The sequence below is a fragment of the Myxine glutinosa genome, chromosome 1 (genome assembly GCF_964187855.1).
Source record: "Myxine glutinosa chromosome 1, kmMyxGlut1.1, whole genome shotgun sequence".
In the NCBI taxonomy this organism is placed as follows: Eukaryota; Metazoa; Chordata; class Myxini; order Myxiniformes; family Myxinidae; genus Myxine; species Myxine glutinosa.
Window position 1 is genome coordinate 319,538,116 of NC_136261.1, and position 21,054 is coordinate 319,559,169.

Genomic DNA, 21,054 nt, shown 5'->3' on the forward strand with positions numbered 1-21,054 from the left:
CTCGGCCTGCTCGACCGATGTGTGTCTGCCAGGCGGGATTGTTAGTCCTAGTGCTTGATGCCTGGCTTCCGGTTGGTTTTTATTGTTATTTAGTGTAGTTTAATGGCAATTCTAACTAGTGTCTATGGTGCGGTGCAGTAAAGGACAAGGATAGATCACAGAGGTTTGACTAACAAGGTAGTAGTTAACATATCCCTATAACTAGTCAACATGCCCCATTCCTCGTAATGGGGACGTAGATACACCTTAATCCGACATCCGGGCTAAACAGGTCTTCTACTTATTACATGGTGGTGGTTCTTCTTCTTCACAACAGTTGGAGCATGTTTCCTACACAAATCTACCTGGTCTAAAGTATCTCTACCCCACCGACATAACATAGCCTCCCCCCTGGAACCGTAGCCCCGCAAGGTTCATTGTAGGTGCTACCATTCCAGTCTTACCACTTACCGACTCACACTTAATTAACCTATGAAATAAATCAGGAGGGTTGTGGAAAGTGAGTCAAAGCTACTTACCTATTCTCCTTACCGTTCTACCTCCTTAAGCAACCATGTACATTTCAAATATTTACAAAATTATTGAACACCTCGTTCCTAACTCCTGGGAAGGAAGAAAAACAACAACACGCAAACCTACCTTAACCATAAAACTGAATCATCAAAAATTCAAAAACATTTGTACAACCCCATCCTACAGACCGTGTCCCCCGGTCCATGCCACAAGACTCAACGTTACCTGTGGGGCCATCCCAATGCACCCCAAATTTCCGCGGGCCCTGTCCTGGTGTTACAGGTGAGTGACATGGCTTGGTGGATTACGCCCTCATTCATAACCACTCATACACATTCCAAAAATCATCAAAACACAAAACCATTAAAGCACGTATTTCACCCCCCTGCAAGACCATGGCATCGATGTTATTACACAAATACACATGTGTGTGCGTGTCTACTAGGCAGCGGGGAGGTACCGTACAAGCAAGATGGTGGGGGTGTTTCAGGCTGTGGTGCCCGCAGTTCCAAAAACAAGTCGCCCGACTTACGACTTCTTCACCCCCCCCCCCCCCCCCCCTTAACTCTTGGCCCCGTGACAGCCAAACAGCTCCTTATGCTGTAGTCCCACCGGGGGGTGGGGGGCTCTCCACACACACCAGGCTCTGTCGCCTCAGGCTTCCATACATCCTCATGGGTCGCCGGGGGTCTCATACCCCTGGGCGCCCAAACAGACCCCCACCACCAACGGGCTCCCAATTTCCAGACACCACTGGCTGCCAGGGATAATTACCGCAGAGGGGGCCGCAGTCACCGCTCCTCCAGAGCTTGATCAGTACCTGCGGACACGCACACCTTCCCCACCCACAAAATACACAAAACATTTCCTCCCCCCACTGCCATTCAATTCTCAACCACATTACCAATCAAAAGATGTCACAAAAAGTTACTGCCATGGCCTGCTTATGTGAAATTCGCATTCACATTTTAACTCATTTCCAACACATTTCAATCTTAACTCAATCATAGTTCATTTCCATTCTCCACAACCACATGAAAACACAAAACCTCCACACATAAACAAACACCACCCACAAGACACTTTTGTGGCTCACACACCAATCCCCTCACCTGCCATGCCATCACTCTCACCCGTCCCCTAATCCAAATTACATGTCCCAATTTACATAAGCAAGACCTGAAGCCTGGGACAGTACACATCAAGTCTTTACCTCACCTTGATGTACAGGTAGTTGCAGGTTGGTTGGGTCCAAGAGTACCATCCATTCTACTGAATCCCAAAATGTATCCCATAGGGCCAATCCAATTCTTCAAAATTGCTCTTTTAACCGTACTGTACTGGCAAGTATGTGGATCTGCCTCCCCCCGGTGCTCATTACTGCACTACTACATTTGGCTACGACAACTCCGCACCCCTACCGTGCAAGGGCCATCGGGACAAGCCGAGCAGTCGAAACCCCAACATGGCCAATGAGTGTCCATAAGGGTGCGACCCACCATCCATCCTTCGGCCCCCTGCGAGGAACACAGCGTCACTAGCCCCAGCTGGTCAATGTGGTGAGCACCTGCTGCCAACTCTTCCATTCCCAAAAACCTCGGCCCTGGGGGGAACGGTCGCAGTGCGTGGCATCGTCATCACATCCTCTGCACCACCCACATCCCTCAGTCCACCCAACTGCAGCCCCCAGTGCCCACCCACACTTGACCACACCCAGGGTCTAGCTGACAGCCATGCTCCACCAGGAGACATGGTCCACACACCTCGGACACCCATAGCACCACATTGACCTCCAGACTACCCAACTACATCCCACAATCCCACGTCCCAAATATTGGTGCCGTCGCCCCCGCAGCCAGTTGAAGGCTGTGTCATGCTAACCTATCCATTTTTATCCCAGCCTTCAACACTTTGGTCTCACACACCTGGATCAATAATGGTGCCACTGTGCAGTGTCCACCATGGCCTCACAAAATTCACCCTTACATTTACATCTATAAACCCTCAGATTACCCATGCCAAATATTTTTCACAACTCACTAATCTCACCAAAGAAGGGTGCTTCTCCATATACCTGCCAGCCGAGCATGGCCCATATGCTCGGCTCGTTCCACATTCCAATTCAACAATCCCATGGCTCTCTTCCCAAGCTGAGAGTCCACAAATCATAACGGAGCATCTGCGGAAGATCATTCTCACACCATCACGTTCCACAGATGCCCCAATGGTTGTCTGGTGGACTATAACATTCCTGTCCATGCAGTTCGACCCGCATCCATAGACTATCACAGCTTGGCAGGTCAGCACATGCTGGCTGTCCCACAGTCTCTGGGAGAGGCTGTCAGGCCGCATGCCCGGGCGGTCACAACATCAGGCCCCTGATGGCCGTCCGTGGTGCCACCACCAAAGCGCGACCTACAACACCTCCCCCAAGTGGTCCTCATTATACACCATCCTAGGTACCTGAGAAACCACTCCGGACCCCCAGTGGTCTTAACCCCCACCAGGGTCCGGCGACCCTGCTGGCCCGAGACACACGCTCGGGCAGCACCCCGATGGACAAGGGATACCCCATTCCACCAGGCGCCCCCCCTCACCCCCCGTTGGGCCCAGGTCGTACCATGACACCCATGATCGGACCCCATGTCCAAATCCTGCAGCACAGCCCCCCAGCCGGCTGGCATAGACTAATTTTGAAAGGGGCAACCTTTACACGAGGCCGTCCCCAATGACCTCTCCGGGTCTGAACTCCGCAGCCCAGGGACCAATTCCCACCAAGGCTGTGCCAAATCAAACTCCCATTGCAATTTAATTTTAGATTTCCTTTGAAAAATGTTGGCCTCGTGTGACCACAGCTGCAGGTGACAACCCCTTCCTCGGGTTTTTCTGCCCCCGAGGGTCCCCTCGGTCACCTCAACCTCCTCCTCGGACCGACTCACCTCCTCTCACAGGCTTCCTTGGACTACACCAACCTCCCCCCTCGATGGTATTGTCTCAGGTCTCCAGCCACTCCTCTCCAAATTCTTTCACATCCCCATCCCCAATCAATTCTGGCCCCAACAGGCCTTCATCAATAAATACCCGGTCCGGTTCCGTATACACGGACCCCCAATACCTCTACCCCCTCTAGCTCTGCACAACTGCCCTGGTGCTGCACAAATTCAAATTCATCCCCCTGCTGGTGTATTGTGACATCCACTTGGCTCCGATAGCCTTCCAGGTCTTTCTCAGCCAAACATTCCCCATTTAAATTTGAGTTTCCCTCATTTACTTCTAGACACTCCCCATTCACCTCCGAACGTGCCATCTCCTGTGCCCCAAGCACATTGGCTTGGGCTGCACACTCTTCCATTCCCACTGTGAATTCCCCCCGTTCAGATTGAATTTCTACCACCATGGACTTTTCAATTTCCCCTAATCTAGTCTCTACTTTGACCTCAAATTTCCCCAGTCTGTCCATCGTTTGATTCTGCACTCTCCCTTCCATGTTATCAATTCGTTCCCCCAGTTGCTGTGTTATTTCCCCAATTTTTCCCTCCAATTGTTCATTCATCTCCTTTATTTCCTTCCCCTGTTCACTCATTTGTTCGTTCATTCCCTCTATCTTTCCTTCCAACCGATCACTCATTCCCTTCATTTCTCCCCTCAATTCACCACTCATTCCCTTCATTAAATTTACCATGGCCTGGAAAGTTATCGGACCCGTCTCTTGGCCCGATCGCTCCGCAGCGGGGGAAGTTCCACCACTACCCTCCAATTCCCCTATATTCGGCCCACTTCCAGAGCCTTCAGCATTACCAAACCCATTCTTCCATCCCACTCACTTCCTCCATCCAAGGCGAGGAAGTCTTTTTTCCGCGCGTGTATTTATTTTACCTCAGAAAAGCAAATTAATTTTTTTCCAAAACGCGATGTTGTGTCTCGCACACCCAATTGACTATCACCAATTTTATCGCCTCCGTACTACGAAACAAATTTCGGTTCTGAATGCCGCGCGCCATGTACACACAACAGTGTCGATTTCAACAACCACGGACACAAGAGTGACCGCTAGGTTCGAATCCCACACTCCTGACACCACTTGTCCTGTGATTTCCCTCGGTGAAGACCGGAAAATCACGGATAGCCAAAGCCAGCTTTAACTCCAAAGGCGTTCAGTTCAAATAGCGGATTTTATACTACACGCGGAAGGAAGAAAGAACAAGAAGAAGCTGGAAGCTTTTACCTGAGCGATCCGCCGAGCAGTCTTCAAACCTGCAAAAATAAACTCAAACGGGAATCCGGGTTAAAATGTACAGGGAAAAATAATAAAAGGATTTATTTAAAGAACCCGATAACAAGGGAATGCGCCGGTAAATAAATGTCCGAAATTGGGATCCCTCACACCAGACGTATAACAGTCAACACAGACACAGGAAAGATAAATAAAAATAACCGTGTGTGTAGTGTGTAACTTAGCTCAACCAGCTTGGGGTCTCGTCAGGGATCGTCCAACTACTGTCCGAGGCCCTGGCGTCGCTGCGTGGGAAACGCGCTCGCTGGCGCGAAGCAGGCCTCACCGGGCGACTCGCTCGCCCCTGGCTCGACACGCTCCAGTGGCAAGCCGCACTTGTACACTCGTCGCTTGCACAGAGAACCCAACTCTTCGTCCTCGCTCAACCGTCTTCCACCAGAGTCCGGAACCAAGAGGAGAGAGTCGATGGCAGAGGAAGGCGTGAGGGGCAAGCGAGAGAGAAGGCATGAGAGAGTCCAGCACAAGAGGGCAGAGAGAGAGAGAGGAGAGGGAAATGTCGGTTTCTCTCCACCTTTTATCAACCCCTCATGACGTCATCTGTGCCTCTCCTCCATTGTCCGCAGGCCACAACTACTGTCTTTCGCTCTCCACCAATGCCCGCAGGCCACCCTTTGACGTTTTCGGTGTGCCCTACCAATCAGCGTGATGCCCCTTTGCGACTTTATCTTCACTAATCTGCGGGAAGCTTTTTGCCCCGCCCTGGCCAATCACAAGTCCTTCCTTAATCCGTTCTTCCCATTGGTAAACTTCCACCCAATAGCGAGTCCTTCTGTTCGTGGCTTTCAGCCTGCCTGTGCTATGTGTGTTACTATACAAGTTGGTGATGTAGCTGGCCCCAGTTCCATCGGAAGTGCTCTGAACTGGCTTCCGGTGAGTTTTATTGTGTGGGGGGTGGGGGGTGGGGGAGGATTTAATTCGTGTAGCAATGGGCATGCCTAGTGTCTATGTGCAGTAGGGTGGAGTAAAAATATCATTAAAAAATTTTTTTATAAGCTAGTATATGGGAAATGTGCCAAATGACCATAGAAACAATCCTGCAAAATTATAATTATTTCTGACCACTCTTTCATCGCCCTCAATCTGATTGAAATTTTGGCATATTATCGCATTTCGACATGTATCGCATTTCGTGATACATGCTTTGATCCGCCATTGACCACGAGGTGACTTGGAGAAGAAGGGGGGCGGGGCGCCAGAACAGGGTGTGGCCCACCCCCGCGTCATCAAAGGCGTGGCCACAAAGCCCTCAGCCAGCCAACCAGGGCTGAGGAGCGTCACCGACGGGGTGGTTTGGTGAGCTGCGTAGTGATACGCACCCCGTTTATATTAGCACTGGCTGGGACTATTTATGCCAGATGAGACGATTTGCTGCACTTTGGCGATTGCTGCACTCCTGCCACCCCCCTTCAATTAGTGTGAGTGAGTTCGTGTTGTTTGTGCTGTCTGTCTGTCTGTCTGGGGAACCCTAAGTTAAGCCTGTAATAAGTTGTTTTTGTTTGTTTTCAGAACGATGGCGGTCACAAGAGATCAAGTTACATGCGTGATATTTGGAGCTCCACGAAACATCCAAACTAACGTTCTCCCAACGTACGCTGATGTCATGAAAGGATACCTTCAATCTCAGCAACAGCTTAGGACGGAGAATGGCAAATACCCTTCATTTGGTGACATATCTCACAAACTGTGCTATGAAATTCAAGAGGTATGGGAAACGACCTCTCTTCCAACGGAATCGCACGCGCAAGCGATTGAAAAACTCAGATCTTTCCATGACGAGTACAATTCAATCCTAAAAGTCTACAAGGGAAGAAAGGATCAAGCCACCTACAAACAACGACTCACAGACTTTCTCGACAAATCTAACAATCTGTTTGATCTTAGCAAATGTAAATGTTCTGACATGGTGTCTAACTGTAACTGCTTGAAAGAACATAAAGTGCCGCAAAAAGAGCGAGAGTTCCTTCAAGACCAGAGAGGACCGAGGAACATGGTAATTGGCGGAATAGATCAAGAAGAGACATCAAGATTGAAGAGGAAAGCGGAAAGAGAAGAGACCAATCTCAAACGAATGAAAACTCACTACGAAGATGCCAAAAGTCAGATTGCTTCTACGTATGACGAAAGCGAAGAAGACTACGCGGATAGCGCGACTGACGATGAGTATATTTCTGAATCAGTTAATCTCCAGAGCACACCAAAACCGGTTCGACAACAGCAACAAATGACGATCTCACTACCTTCGCTCGCTAAAGCCTGCGACCGAACTGGCGTCTCTGACAGATCAGCTGCTATATTAGCTACATCAGTTATACACGATCTCGGCGTAGTTTCACCAAAAGACCGTTCTAAAATAATTGATCGCAGCAAGATCCACAGAGAACGTAGCAAAACTCGAGAAGAACTTCAAAGTGATGTCTGCACCATCATAGAGGGACTATACTTTGATGGCAGGAAGGATAACACCATGACTCAGGTTCACGGCACTGACAACAAGAATCACCGAACAACAGTCAATGAAGAACACGTCAGCATCATCGCAGAACCCGGTTCATCGTACTTCAGCCACACAACTCCATCATCAGGATCCAACAAAAGCATTGCTGAGTCTTTAGTCGCTAGTCTGAAGGAACGGAATGTGAAGACAGAGGACATCAATGTAGTCAGGTGTGACGGCACTAACGTGAATACGGGACATACAGGAGGTGTTATACGACAACTGGAAGAAACCTTCAATCGTCCACTGCCGTGGCTGGTATGTCTTCTTCATGCCAATGAACTTCCGCTGCGGCATCTGTTCGAGGAACTCGACGGCACAACTACAGGCCCGCGTGGATTCTCAGGACCCATCGGAAAACGTCTATCAATGTGTAACGAACAGCCTGTAACATCGTTTACGCCAGGGAAACTGAGTCAGGCATTGTCGAATGTGGACCCGAGAGACTGGAGTACAGACCAGCGATATCTCTTGGAAATGTGCAATGGCATTAGCGAAGGTGAATGCAGCGTCGATCTGGCCCTACGAAACCCTGGATGCCTGAATCACTCTCGGTGGCTTACAACAGCTAATAGAATACTCCGACTGTACGTCAGCATCAAGACACCACCCGAGAAGTTGAAAACCATGGTGACATATATCATTCGAGTGTATGCTCCAATGTGGTTTTCCATCAAAGTCCACTCGTCATGCAAAGATGGAGACAGGCACATCCACCAGATGATCGTCAAGTCACGATACCTTAGCGCTAAACACAAGAAGATCGTTGACCCTGTTATGCACCGCAACGCGTACTTTGCACATCTGGAAAATATACTCCTGGCCATGATAACTGACCATCGACCTCAAATACGAGAATGGGGCTTGCGGCGAGTGATGAAAGCCAGAGCAACCGACAGACAGCCTACTGGACAGATACGACGGTTCAAGGTCCCCGCTAAACTCAACTTTGACGCAGTGGAGTACTTCGACCTAATTGACTGGGGAGCTTGCGCCATCTCGGAGCCTCCCATGATCCGAGGCATGTCAGACCCTGAGCTGAAGGAACTTATCACGATGGATGTCACCCCAACTGTCCTCTTCCCTAAATTCCCTTGCCACACACAGACTGTGGAAAGGACTGTGAAACTCGTGACCGAGCCCGCTCAAGCTGTGTGTGGCAAGAAAAGGCGAGACGGCTTCATCCGTGCCCGTGTCGCCTCACGACAGATGATGCCATCGTTTGAATCGGAGCGCGACTTCACACACTTCACATTGTAACTGTGTGACTGTAACATTCTGAGACAAACTATAATAGACCTATGATTTGAATGCATCTATGAGCTGTTTTACTATGTTGCATAGTATAGTAAAATAAAAAGTTACTGAGGGAGATCAAAAATTGTTCAATTTTAATACAATTTTAACACAGTGCTCTATAGATGTAATGGCACCTTTTGGCATTTCTAGCTAGTTAAAATTCAAAAAAGAAATTTGGCTATTTTCACTCCACCCTAATGTGCAGTGCCATAAGGGACAAAGGATAGATCACAAGGTCTCATGAACAGGGGAATTAACATAATCCCTACTCCAGTTAAGATGCCCCATTCCTCGTAATCGGGACAAATATACACTTAATCCGACATTCGGGCTAAATAGGTCCCTGACTTATGTACATCGAAATGGTTCTTTCTACCCATGATCATCGGAGCACCGACCTATACAGATCTATGTGAATCTATATATCACTACCCAAAAATTCATAACAACATGTATGTATGTGTATATATACACAAAGAATTAAGTTAAGCACCCCCCCCGTTTTTTTACAACCTCGCACATTACAAGTTTGTTGTCGTCAAAACAGTGTAATATACCCATGATATTGCTATATTTTCTGGAGAAGTGATATTATGGTCACATAAAAACATAACAATCATGCCGTTTTCAATATTTTATTCTGAATAATTTAAGGTGAAATGTTTTGGGAATTTTAGGCATATTTTCACCTCAATTTAAGTATGGAGCTATAGGTCCATCACGGACAGTGTGGATGACGTTTATGTTTTCTAACGTACAGTCATTGTTCTGAGAAGACCTCTAGCGATCTTTGCGTCAATAACGTGTGTAGGACCCACGTGATCGGATCACTGACTCAACCAATCACTTTTTTTCACTTTGATCACTCAATTTCATCAATGGATAATTGCTAATGTCATACCAATCATTATTTGATCTCACATACCTTAGAATATATGCCAACATATACATATACACAAAGAATATATATTAGGGGGTGCTTACCTTAATTCGTTGTGTAGGGGTGCTTAACTTAATTCTTTGTGTATACAATATACATATATATATATATATATATATATATATATATATATATATATATATATATATATATATATATATATATATATATATATATAGACTTGGCATTTAATATGGAATTTTTTTTTTTCTTGACTTGGGTTTACTTTCTTAACTCAGTATATCAATCTGGTGAGTTTCTTTTACACTTTGGTGATTTATTTGTTAAAAGAACCATGTCACTGATTGTCTGTCGCAGCAAGAAGTCAACAACAGGATTATATCACAGGTGGCGTGGCAAAATGTACGGACAGGTGCATTTGACGATTGGCTTCACAGTCACACTTCACAGTGGAAAACAACTGCTGCACGTCTCCAAAAGTTATTGCCGCTTTCTCTGGAGATGGTCCATCAACTCGACAATGCTGTTTGTCATGGAGTGGTGGCTTTACGAAATTACGGCATGAAAAACCGTGCTATTGCTCAGCAGTTTTGCTTAACTCAAGGTTAGGTGTCAAAGATCCTGAAACGAAATGCTCAGAGGGGTGTCCCTACTCCAATACCGAGGCCAGGACATCCGCGCAGAACCACAAGGAGGGATGATCGCCAGCTGCACCGGTTAGTCCGCAATGGCCGTACCAAGTCAGCTAATCGGCTTAGGGCTGAGTGGCAGCAACTGACAAATGTGCCTGTATCCAGAAGGCTAGTCACCCAACGACTGGTTCAAGCAGGCTATCGTGCCAGGCGTCCCCCGAAAAAGCCACGCCTGACCAGACAACACCACCAGCACCGATTGCAGTGGGCCAGAGAGCACCGTCAATGGCAGCCAGGACACTGGAATCACGTGATCTTCAGTGACGAGTCTAGATTTCTGGTCTATCGTCAAGATGGCCGCATCCGAGTGCGTAGACAAGTGCATGAAGCCTACAACAAAGATTGTATAGTGCCAAGAGTCCAAGATGGAGGTGGTGGGGTGAGCGTTTGGGCTGCTTTTCATGCAGGGGGAAAAACTGACCTGGTTGTTCTGAATGGAAACCTGAACCAGTTCAAGTACAGGGCCATTCTGGAAGAAATATTGCTTCCATTTGCTCGTGCAGCCTTTTGAGGAAACTTTGTCTTCCAAGATGACAATGCACGGCCTCATCGTGCTCGCATGATCCAACATTTTCTTGCTGACCGTGGTGTAGAGCATATGGAGTGGCCTGCCATGTCCCCGGATATGAATCCGATAGAGAACTTGTGGGCAGAATTAACGCGTCAAATCGACCACTTGGACCAGCAGCCGACCTCTGTGCGTGAATTGCAGCAGGCTATTGTCACTGCATGGCAAGCAATTCCTGTCCAAACCTTGGCAAATCTCGTGAACAGCATGCCTCAATGAGTACGTGCTCTCCTGAATGCTCGTGGGGGTTACACAAAGTACTGAACTGTAATTTTACTGTCCGTAATCCCAGTCGTAATTTAACTTTTGTTTTTATTTTAAAAATTTTTTGCTAATGTGCAAAATAAAGAGATACTTCTGGAAAACGTACAGAAGTTTAACACAGCACTGTCCATGAATTGAATTCGATATCAGGTTACATCACTTTCAAGGATCAATTTATTTGTTTCGAAATGTCAAATGTGGTTTTTGTTTCTTTTAAAGGTCACATTAACAAAATCTAGAATAATTTCAACATAATTCCAATGAACTTTTGGTTCTAAGACATCTTGAAAAGTAAGTTCACCCCCACAAAAGAAATATTCCATGTTAAATGCCATGTCTGTATGTATGTGTATATATATATATTGTTACGGACCGTGGATAGGATGTTGTTTTGCCGAGCCGATGGCGCCGCGGCCCTAACAGTTACCCCGACTAACCCGATTCCTGGACGTTGGCCAAAATCGCGCCATAGATATTCAATATGGAAACCTCTAAAGCGACAAAATGTAAAGAGGAAGAAGTAGACGTACAGAAGAATAACAGGATTTATTATTTACACACACTAAAGCAAAAGGAGCAGTCAAGGTTATATACAGGGAAAATGGAAAAAGCAGGTGACACAGTGAAAATACTAGCTTAACTATACAAGCTTAACTTATTCCCTGGGACAAGACAAACAAAACAAACTCACGTACACAAGAAGGATGGAATGGCAGGAATGAATGCTGGAAGGAGGAATGGGAAGGTTCAGCTGGGGCAGATGGTTCGGGCTTGATCCCGCACGGGACGTCGGGCTGGACCTCGACGGCCACCGATGCCACCGCAATCTGGTTCCCGCAGGGTAACGGGTCAAAGCGGCCTGGTGGAGTCAACTGCTGGTGGAGCCAAAACTACTGGTGGGGCGCAACTATTTCGTTGCACTTCTTGTTTCGCACTTCTGTCAAGGCTTCCCCGCGCTTCTGTTTCGCACTTCTGTCAAAGGCTTCCCCGCGCTTCTCTCGCACTTCTCCGAACTCATCTCCTGCCTCAATCGTCTGCTCGTGCCGCTGTGGGGACGTCGCATGCTTTGCCAGGACTCGTCTCTCGTGCCGCTGTGGGGACGTCGCGTGCTTGGCCAGGACTCGTCTGAGGTGGGGGCGTCTTTTGCGGGTTATATATGCCACGCCCCTGAACCTTCGCGAACCTCCTCGATGTTTCTCTCCACACCCTCTCCAAGTCCAACCCCTTGTTCTTGGTTGGTTGAGTGGGGCTGACTCACTCCTCCCCTCTATGACGAGGTGGGGACACGCCTTTCTTCCCCGACCCGAGCACATGTTCAATGGCGGCAATTGCAGCAAACCGCCCAATTCAGTCGGCAAAGGATGCAAAAAGGGGAATGCAGTTGGTAATGGAGGCTTTGAGGGAATTGAAAGGGGATCTATCTTATGTATTTCAGTGCAATGGAGTATTAAGTTAATGGAAGACAAGGCCTTACCCTAATACACATAATAAGGAAATAACTGTCAACAAAGATATATGGTGTCCTTCGTGTATGCTTTATGGAATTAACTACGGGAACGCCCTTTGACCTTTATACAACAACAAATTGCAGGAAGGAGGGTGATATTTTACCACAATTCATTACACAACAATAAATAAAAAAAACATTCTCATATCCACAACAATATATATATATATATATATATATATATATATATATATATATATATATATATATATATACATATATATATATATATACATACAGACTTGCCATTTAATATGGAATATTTTTTTGGTGGGGGTGAACTTACTTTTCAAGATGACTTAGAACCAAAAGTTCATTGGAATTATGTTGAAATTATTCGAGATTTTGTTAATGTGACCTTTAAAAGAAACAAAAACCACATTTGACATTTCGAAGCAAATAAATTGATCCTTGAAAGTGATGTAAACTGATATCGAACTCAATTCACGGACAGAACTGTGTTAAACTTCTCTGCGTTTTCCAGAAGTATCTCTTTATTTTGCACATTAGCCAAAAATTTTTTTTAACAAAAACAAAAGTTCAATTACGACTAGGATTACGGACAGTAAAATTACAGTTCAGTACTTCATGTAACCCCCACGAGCATTCAGGAGAGCACGTACACATTGAGGCATGCTGTTCACGAGATTTGCCAAGGTTTGGACAGGAATCGCTTGCCATGCAGTTACAATAGCCTGCTGCAATTCACGCACAGAGGCAGGCTGCTGGTCCAAGTTGTCGATTTGACACGTTAATTCTGCCCACAAGTTCTTTTTCGGATTCATATCCGGGGACATGGCAGGCCACTCCATATGCTCCACACCACGGTCAGCAAGAAAGTCTTGGATCATGCGAGCACGATGAGGCCGTGCATTGTCATCTTGGAAGACAAAGTTTCCTCGAAAGGCTGCACGAACAAATGGAAGCAATGTTTCTTTCAGAATGGCCCTGTGCTTGAACTGGTTCAGGTTTCCATTCAGAACAACCAGGTCAGTTTTGCCCCCTGCATGAAAAGCAGCCCAAACAGTCACCCCACCACCTCCAGCTTGGACTCTTGGCACTATACAATCTTCGTTGTAGGCTTCATGCACTTGTCTGCGCACTCGGACGCGGCCATATTGACGACAGACCAGAAATCTAGACTTGTCACTGAAGATCACGTGATTCCAGTGTCCTGGCTGCCATTGACGGTGCTCTCTGGCCCACTGCAATAGGCTCTGGCGGTGTTGTCTGGTCAGACGTGGCTTTCTCAGGGGACGCCTGGCACGATAGCCTGCTTGAACCAGTCGTTGGTTGACGAGCCTTCTGGATACAGGCACATTTGTCAGTTGCTGCCACTCAGCCCAAAGCCGATTAGCTGGCTTGGTACGGCCATTGCGGACTATCCGGTGCAGCTGGCGATCATCCCTCCTTGTGGTTCTGCGGGGACGTCCTGACCTCGGTATTGGAGTAGGGACACCCCTCTGAGCATTTCGTTTCAGGATCATTGACACCTGACCTTGAGTGATGCCATACTGCCGAGCAATAGCACGCTGTTTCATGCCGTAATTTCATAAAGCCACCACTCCATGACAAACAGCATTGTCGAGTTGACGGACCATCTCCAGAGGAAGCGGCAATAACATTTGTAGATGTGCAGCAGTTGTTTTCCACTAATACAGAACGCAACAACCCTTGTATACCCGACTGTGAAGCCAATCATCAAATGCACCTGTCCGTACATTTTGCCACGCCACCTGTGATATAATCCTGTTGTTGACTTCTTGCTGCGACAGACAATCAGTGACATGGTTCTTTTAATAAATAAATCACCAAAGTGTAAAAGAAACTCACCAGATTGACATACTGAGTTGAGAAAGTAAACCCAAGTCAAGAAAAAATATATATTCCATATTAAATGCCAAGTCTGTATATATATATATATATATATATATATATATATATATATATATATATATATATATATATATATATATATATATATATATATATATATATATATATATATGTGTATATATATATATATATATGTGTATATATATATATATATATATGTATATACATATATATATATGTATATACATATATATATATATGTATATATATATATATATATATATATATATATATATATATATATATATATATATATATATATATATATATAGACTTGGCATTTAATATGGAATATATATTTTTTCTTGACTTGGGTTTAATTTCTTAACTCAGTATATCAATCTGGTGAGTTTCTTTTACACTTTGGTGATTTATTTGTTAAAAGAACCATGTCACTGATTGTCTGTCGCAGCAATAAGTCAACAACAGGATTATATCACAGGTGGCGTGGCAAAATGTAGGGACAGGTGCATTTGACGATTGGCTTCACAGTCGGGTATACAAGGGTTGTTGCGTTCTGTATTAGTGGAAAACAACTGCTGCACATCTCCAAAAGTTATTGCCGCTTCCTCTGGAGATGGTCCGTCAACTCGACAATGCTGTTTGTCATGGAGTGGTGGCTTTACGAAATTACGGCATGAAAGAGCGTGCTATTGCTCGGCAGTATGGCATCACTCAAGGTCAGGTGTCAAAGATCCTGAAACGAAATGCTCAGAGGGGTGTCCCTACTCCAATACCGAGGCCAGGACGTCCCCGCAGAACCACAAGGAGGGATGATCGCCAGCTGCACCGGTTAGTCCGCAATGGCCGTACCAAGTCAGCTAATCGGCTTAGGGCTGAGTGGCAGCAACTGACAAATGTGCCTGTATCCAGAAGGCTAGTCAACCAACGACTGGTTCAAGCAGGCTATCGTGCCAGGCATCCCCTGAGAAAGTCACGCCTGACCAGACAACACCGCCAGCGCCGATTGCAGTGGGCCAGAGAGCACCGTGAATGGCACCCAGGACACTGGAATCACGTGATCTTCAGTGACGAGTCTAGATTTCTGATCTATCGTCAAGATGGCCGCGTCCGAGTGCGCAGACAAGTGCATGAAGCCTTCAACAAATATTTTATAGTGCCAAGAGTCCAAGCTGGAGGTGGTGGGGTGACCGTTTGGGCTGCTTTTCATGCAGGGGGCAAAACTGACCTGGTTGTTCTGAATGGAAACCTGAACCAGTTCAAGTACAGGGCCATTCTGGAAGAAACATTGCTTCCATTTGCTCATGCAGCCTTTCGAGGAAACTTTGTCTTCCAAGATGACAATGCACAGCCTCATTGTGCTCGCATGATCCAACACTTTCTTGCTGACCGTGGTGTAGAGCATATGGAGTGGCCTGCCATGTCCCCGGATATGAATCCGATAGAGAACTTGTGGGCAGAATTAACGCGTCAAATCGACCACTTGGACCAGCAGCCGACCTCTGTGGGTGAATTGCAGGAGGCTATTGTCACTGCATAGCAAACGATTCCTGTCCAAATCTTGGCAAATCTCGTGAACAGCATGCCTCAACGTGTACGTGCTCTCCTGAATGCTCGTGGGGGTTACACGAAGTACTGAACTGTAATTTTACTGTCCGTAATCCCAGTCGTAATTTAACTTTTGTTTTTGTTAAAAAAATTTTTGGCTAATGTGCAAAATAAAGAGATAATTCTGGAAAACGTTCAGAAGTTTAACACAGTACTGTCCATGAATTGAGTTCGATATCAGTTTACATCACTTTCAAGGATCAATTTATTTGTTTCGAAATGTCAAATGTGGTTTTTGTTTCTTTTAAAGGTCACATTAACAAAATCTAGAATAATTTCAACATAATTCCAATGAACTTTTGGTTCTAAGACGTCTTGAAAAGTAAGTTCAGCCCCACAAAAAAAATATTCCATATTAAATGCCAAGTCTGTATATATATATATATATATATATTATATATATATATATATATATATATATATATATATATCTGTGCAGCGTCTGTCCTGTCCTATGTTGTCTTGTGTTGTGTTGTCTTGTCACTGAACTACTTTCTCAAACTTTTGTGAAATCGTACCAAACTTCTGGTATGCACATATCTCTCCCGTCGGTATGTCCTAAGGGTATTTCTTTTGAAAAAATTTCCAATTTTTTTTTTTCTGGAATGTTTTTGGGGAAAAAAAAAATTTCAACTTCAATTGTTGATAAAATGTGATATCACGTATATTACAAATACATTTGTGCAAAATAATTGTTTGAATTATGATTGGTTTAAACCATGACAAAACGGCAACTCAGGTGCAGTCATTTATCTATACACAAAGAATTAAGTTAAGCACCCCTACACAACGAATTAAGGTAAGCACCCCCTAATATATATTCTTTGTGTATATGTATACATTGGCATATATTCTAAGGTATGTGAGATCAAATAATGATTGGTATGACATTAGCAATTATCCATTGATGAAATTGAGTGATCAAAGTGAAAAAAAGTGATTGGTTGAGTCAGTGATCCGATCACGTGGGTCCTACACACGTTATTGACGCAAAGATCGCTAGAGGTCTTCTCAGAACAATGACTGTACGTTAGAAAACATAAACGTCATCCACACTGTCCGTGATGGACCTATAGCTCCATACTTAAATTGAGGTGAAAATATGCCTAAAATTCCCAAAAAATTTCACCTTAAATTATTCAGAATAAAATATTGAAAACGGCATGATTGTTATGTTTTTATGTGACCATAATATCACTTCTCCAGAAAATATAGCAATATCATGGGTATATTACACTGTTTTGACGACAACAAACTTGTAATGTGCGAGGTTGTAAAAAAACGGGGGGGGTGCTTAACTTAATTCTTTGTGTATATATATCGACACATCTGGGCAGTGTCTGTGTTGTCACTTAACAACTCCCTCAAACTTTTGTTTCTGTGGTTGTGAAGTGTTTTTAATGACGTTGTGGTGGTTTTGAATCACGTGGTGGTGAGGTATTTTGAATTATGTGGTGGTGAGGTGTTTTTAAATGATGTGGTGGTGAGGTGTTTTTAAATCACATGGTGGTGAGGTGTTTTTCAATCACATGGTGGTGAGGTGTTTTGATTTACGTGGTGGTGAGGTATTTATAATTCCGTGGTGGTGAGATGTTTTGAATTACGTGGTGGTGAGGTGTTTTGAATTACGTGGTGGTGAGGTGTTTTGAATTACTTGGTGGTGAGGTGTTTTGAATTACTTGGTGGTGAGGTGTTTTTAATTTTGTGGCTGTGAGGTGGTTATTTTACGTGTTTTATGGTTGTGAGGTGTTTTTAGTTTTGTGGTGGTGAGTTGTTTTTATTACGTGTTTTATGGCTGTGAGGTGTTTTTATTATGTGTTTTATGGCTGTGAGGTGTTTTTATTACGTGTTTGATGGCTGTGAGGTGTTTTTATTACGTATTTGTTGGCTGTGAGGTGTTTTTATTTTTGTGGCTGTGAGGTGGTTTTTTTACGTGTTTTATGGCTGTGAGGTGTTTTTATTATGAGTTTTATGGCTGTGAGGTGTTTTTATTATGTGTTTGATGGCTGTGAGGTGTTTTTATTACGTGTTTGTTGGCTGTGAGGTGTTTTTATTTCGTGGTGGTGAGGTGTTTTTATTTCGTGTTTTATGGCTGTGAGGTGTTTTTATTACGTGTTTTATGGCTGTGAGGTGTTTTTAATTTAGTGGTGGTGAGGTGTTTTTTTACGTGTTTTATGGCTGTGAGGTGTTTTTAGTTTTGTGGTGGTGAGGTGTTTTTATTACGTGTTTTATGGCTGTGCGGTGTTTTTAATTTAGTGGTGGTGAGGTGTTTTTATTACATGTTTTATGGCTGTGAGGTGTTTTTATTACGTGTTTTATGGCTGTGAGGTGTTTTTATTACGTGTTTTATGGCTGTGAGGTGTTTTTATTTCGTGTTTTATGGCTGTGAGGTGTTTTTATTTCGTGTTTTATGGCTGTGAGGTGTTTTTAATTTAGTGGTGGTGAGGTGTTTTTATTACGTGTTTTATGGCTGTGAGGTGTTTGTATTACGTGTTTTATGGCTGTGAGGTGTTTTTATTACGTGTTTTATGGCTGTGAGGTGTTTTTATTTCGTGTTTTATGGCTGTGAGGTGTTTTTATTTCGTGTTTTATGGCTGTGCGGTGTTTTTAATTTAGTGGTGGTGAGGTGTTTTTATTACGTGTTTTATGGCTGTGAGGTGTTTTTATTTCGTGTTTTATGGCTGTGAGGTGTTTTTATTACGTGTTTTATGGCTGTGAGGTGTTTTTATTTCGTGTTTTATGGCTGTGCGGTGTTTTTAATTTCGTGGTGGTGAGGTGTTTTTATTACATGTTTTATGGCTGTGAGGTGTTTTTATTTCGTGTTTTATGGCTGTGAGGTGTTTTTAATTTTGTGGTGGTGTGTTTTTATTCCGTGTTTTATGGCTGTGAGGTGTTTTAAATTACTTGGTGGTGAGGTGTTTTGAATTACTTGGTGGTGAGGTGTAATCGTCCCAAACTTCCAGTCTGCACCTACCCCTCCCCTATGTGTGTGCTGAGGGGTTCTTTCTTGAAAAAAAAACATTCAACCTCAATTTTCAACCTAAATTGCTTATAAAAATGTAATATCACAAACACAACAAATACATTTGTGCAAAGTAATTGCTTGTATTATGATTGGTGTAAATCATGACAACACAACCACTCAGGTACAGTCATTATCCTCAGCTAAAATAATCCCATTCCTCTGTAACGAAGCTTGGTGAGGCGAGCGCAGTGAGCCGAGCCAAGCTAGTATATATATATATATATATATATATATATATATATATATATATATATATATATATATATATATATATTGTAACGATTTTGAGAAGTGTGTAACGAATTTGAGAAGTGTAACGGTTTTTGAGAAGTGTAACAATTTTGGAGGAAGTGTAACGAATGTGAAAACGTTACAATGTGAACGTTACAAAAGGTACGGTAACACCCTGTTAATGTAAATAATGGTCGCAGTCGGCCTCCTAGTTAATTCCATGAAACTTACACGCAGGTCACGATATATCTTTTAAATAGTGTATTTCCTTATTCCATGTAGGCTAAATATGTGTTTCCCACTAGATTGACTTTGCATTGTATCAAACAAAATAAGCGTAGGCCCTTCCAATTTCCCCAAAACCTCCCTTCCAATTGCCTTCCGCAATTTGGGCGGTTTTCTTCAAACCACCATTGGCCACGAGGTAGGTTTGGGGAAGAAAGGCGTGTCTACACCTCGTCATAAGAGGGAAGGAGTGAACCAGCCCTAACAGCCAATCAACACCGCGGTGAGCGACCCGGTAGGCGTGCCCTCGGAGCCGGCGGCTTGATTTCGCCCGAGGTGATAAAAGCGACTGTAAGGGACTGCTTTAGGAGATGACTTGAGAGAGGCCTTGAGAGATGACCCTGGGAGATGAGCAAAGAGGCTGCACCAAAAAGGAGCGGTGAGATGCGAAATGCTCCAAGCCAAAGAGGAGAGGTACTCGGCAAGGAAACCAGCTTTGGAGAGACGCGCTGAAAGGAGGGAGACGGCTCCACCCCAAGAAGAGGAGCAGGTGTGCCAAACCAGCGCGTGACGTCTACCACAGCGGATACACGACGGAGGGTTTCCCGCCAAAACCGCGAGGAATTGTGAGCTGCGGCCTCCCGACTTTGCCTCCCTCTCAAGCAATCCACCTCAAGCCTTACCTGCCTGCATTATCCCCTGTGTAAGTGTGAACGTCCTGTCCTACTCGTTGTCTTGGGGCTAAGTAAAAATGAATAGTGTAAGTTAACGATTCGCTGTGTTACTGCTTCTTCCATCCATTGCTTGTGTGTGTATAATAAAATCGGTTCTTCCTCCGTACTCTTCTTCTTCTTCTTTTTCATTCTCTTTCGGTCGCTTTAGAGATTTCCCGATTGAATATCTGTGGGGCGATCTGGTCAACGTCGGGTGGAATCGGGTTTTAATCGGGGAGTAACTGTTCGGACGTGGTTAAATACACCACCGCTCGGTCAATATAACATCTAAAAGCCGCGTCTGTAACATTTTGGTGTCAGGAGTGGGATTCGGACCTGGGACTAAATTTGTTAGGCCCAAATTTTGGAACACCAATTGTACTATTAGAGTAACAATTGGTGTCGAGGAGTTGGATTCGGACCTGGGACTAAATTTGTTAGGCCCAAATTTTGGAACACCAATTGTACCATTAGGGTAACAATTGGTGTTGGGAAGTAGAATTCGATCCGGAGCGCGTTTTACGCGCTCGAAATTATAACGGCGAAATTTGATTTTGTTTTACGAAAATATAAAACCCGAATTTTGAGATCGCGCCATGGACAATCAAGGCGATCGGATGTCGGTGGGGGAAATAGACGGGTTAGGGGTAACCCAGGACTTAGGGAAAGAAAGGGAGGAGGAGAGCAATGAGGAGGCGGTTGAAGGGGTATCAGACGCACAAAATGGCGCCTCGCACTTGGCCACGGCGTCCACGCCCGCGACCGTAGTAGCGCCGCTGGTAGATTTGGACCTTTTTTTCATACAAATGAAGGCCCTTATGGCCCAGAATAGCGAGAAAATGAGGGAGGAAATGAGGGAGGAA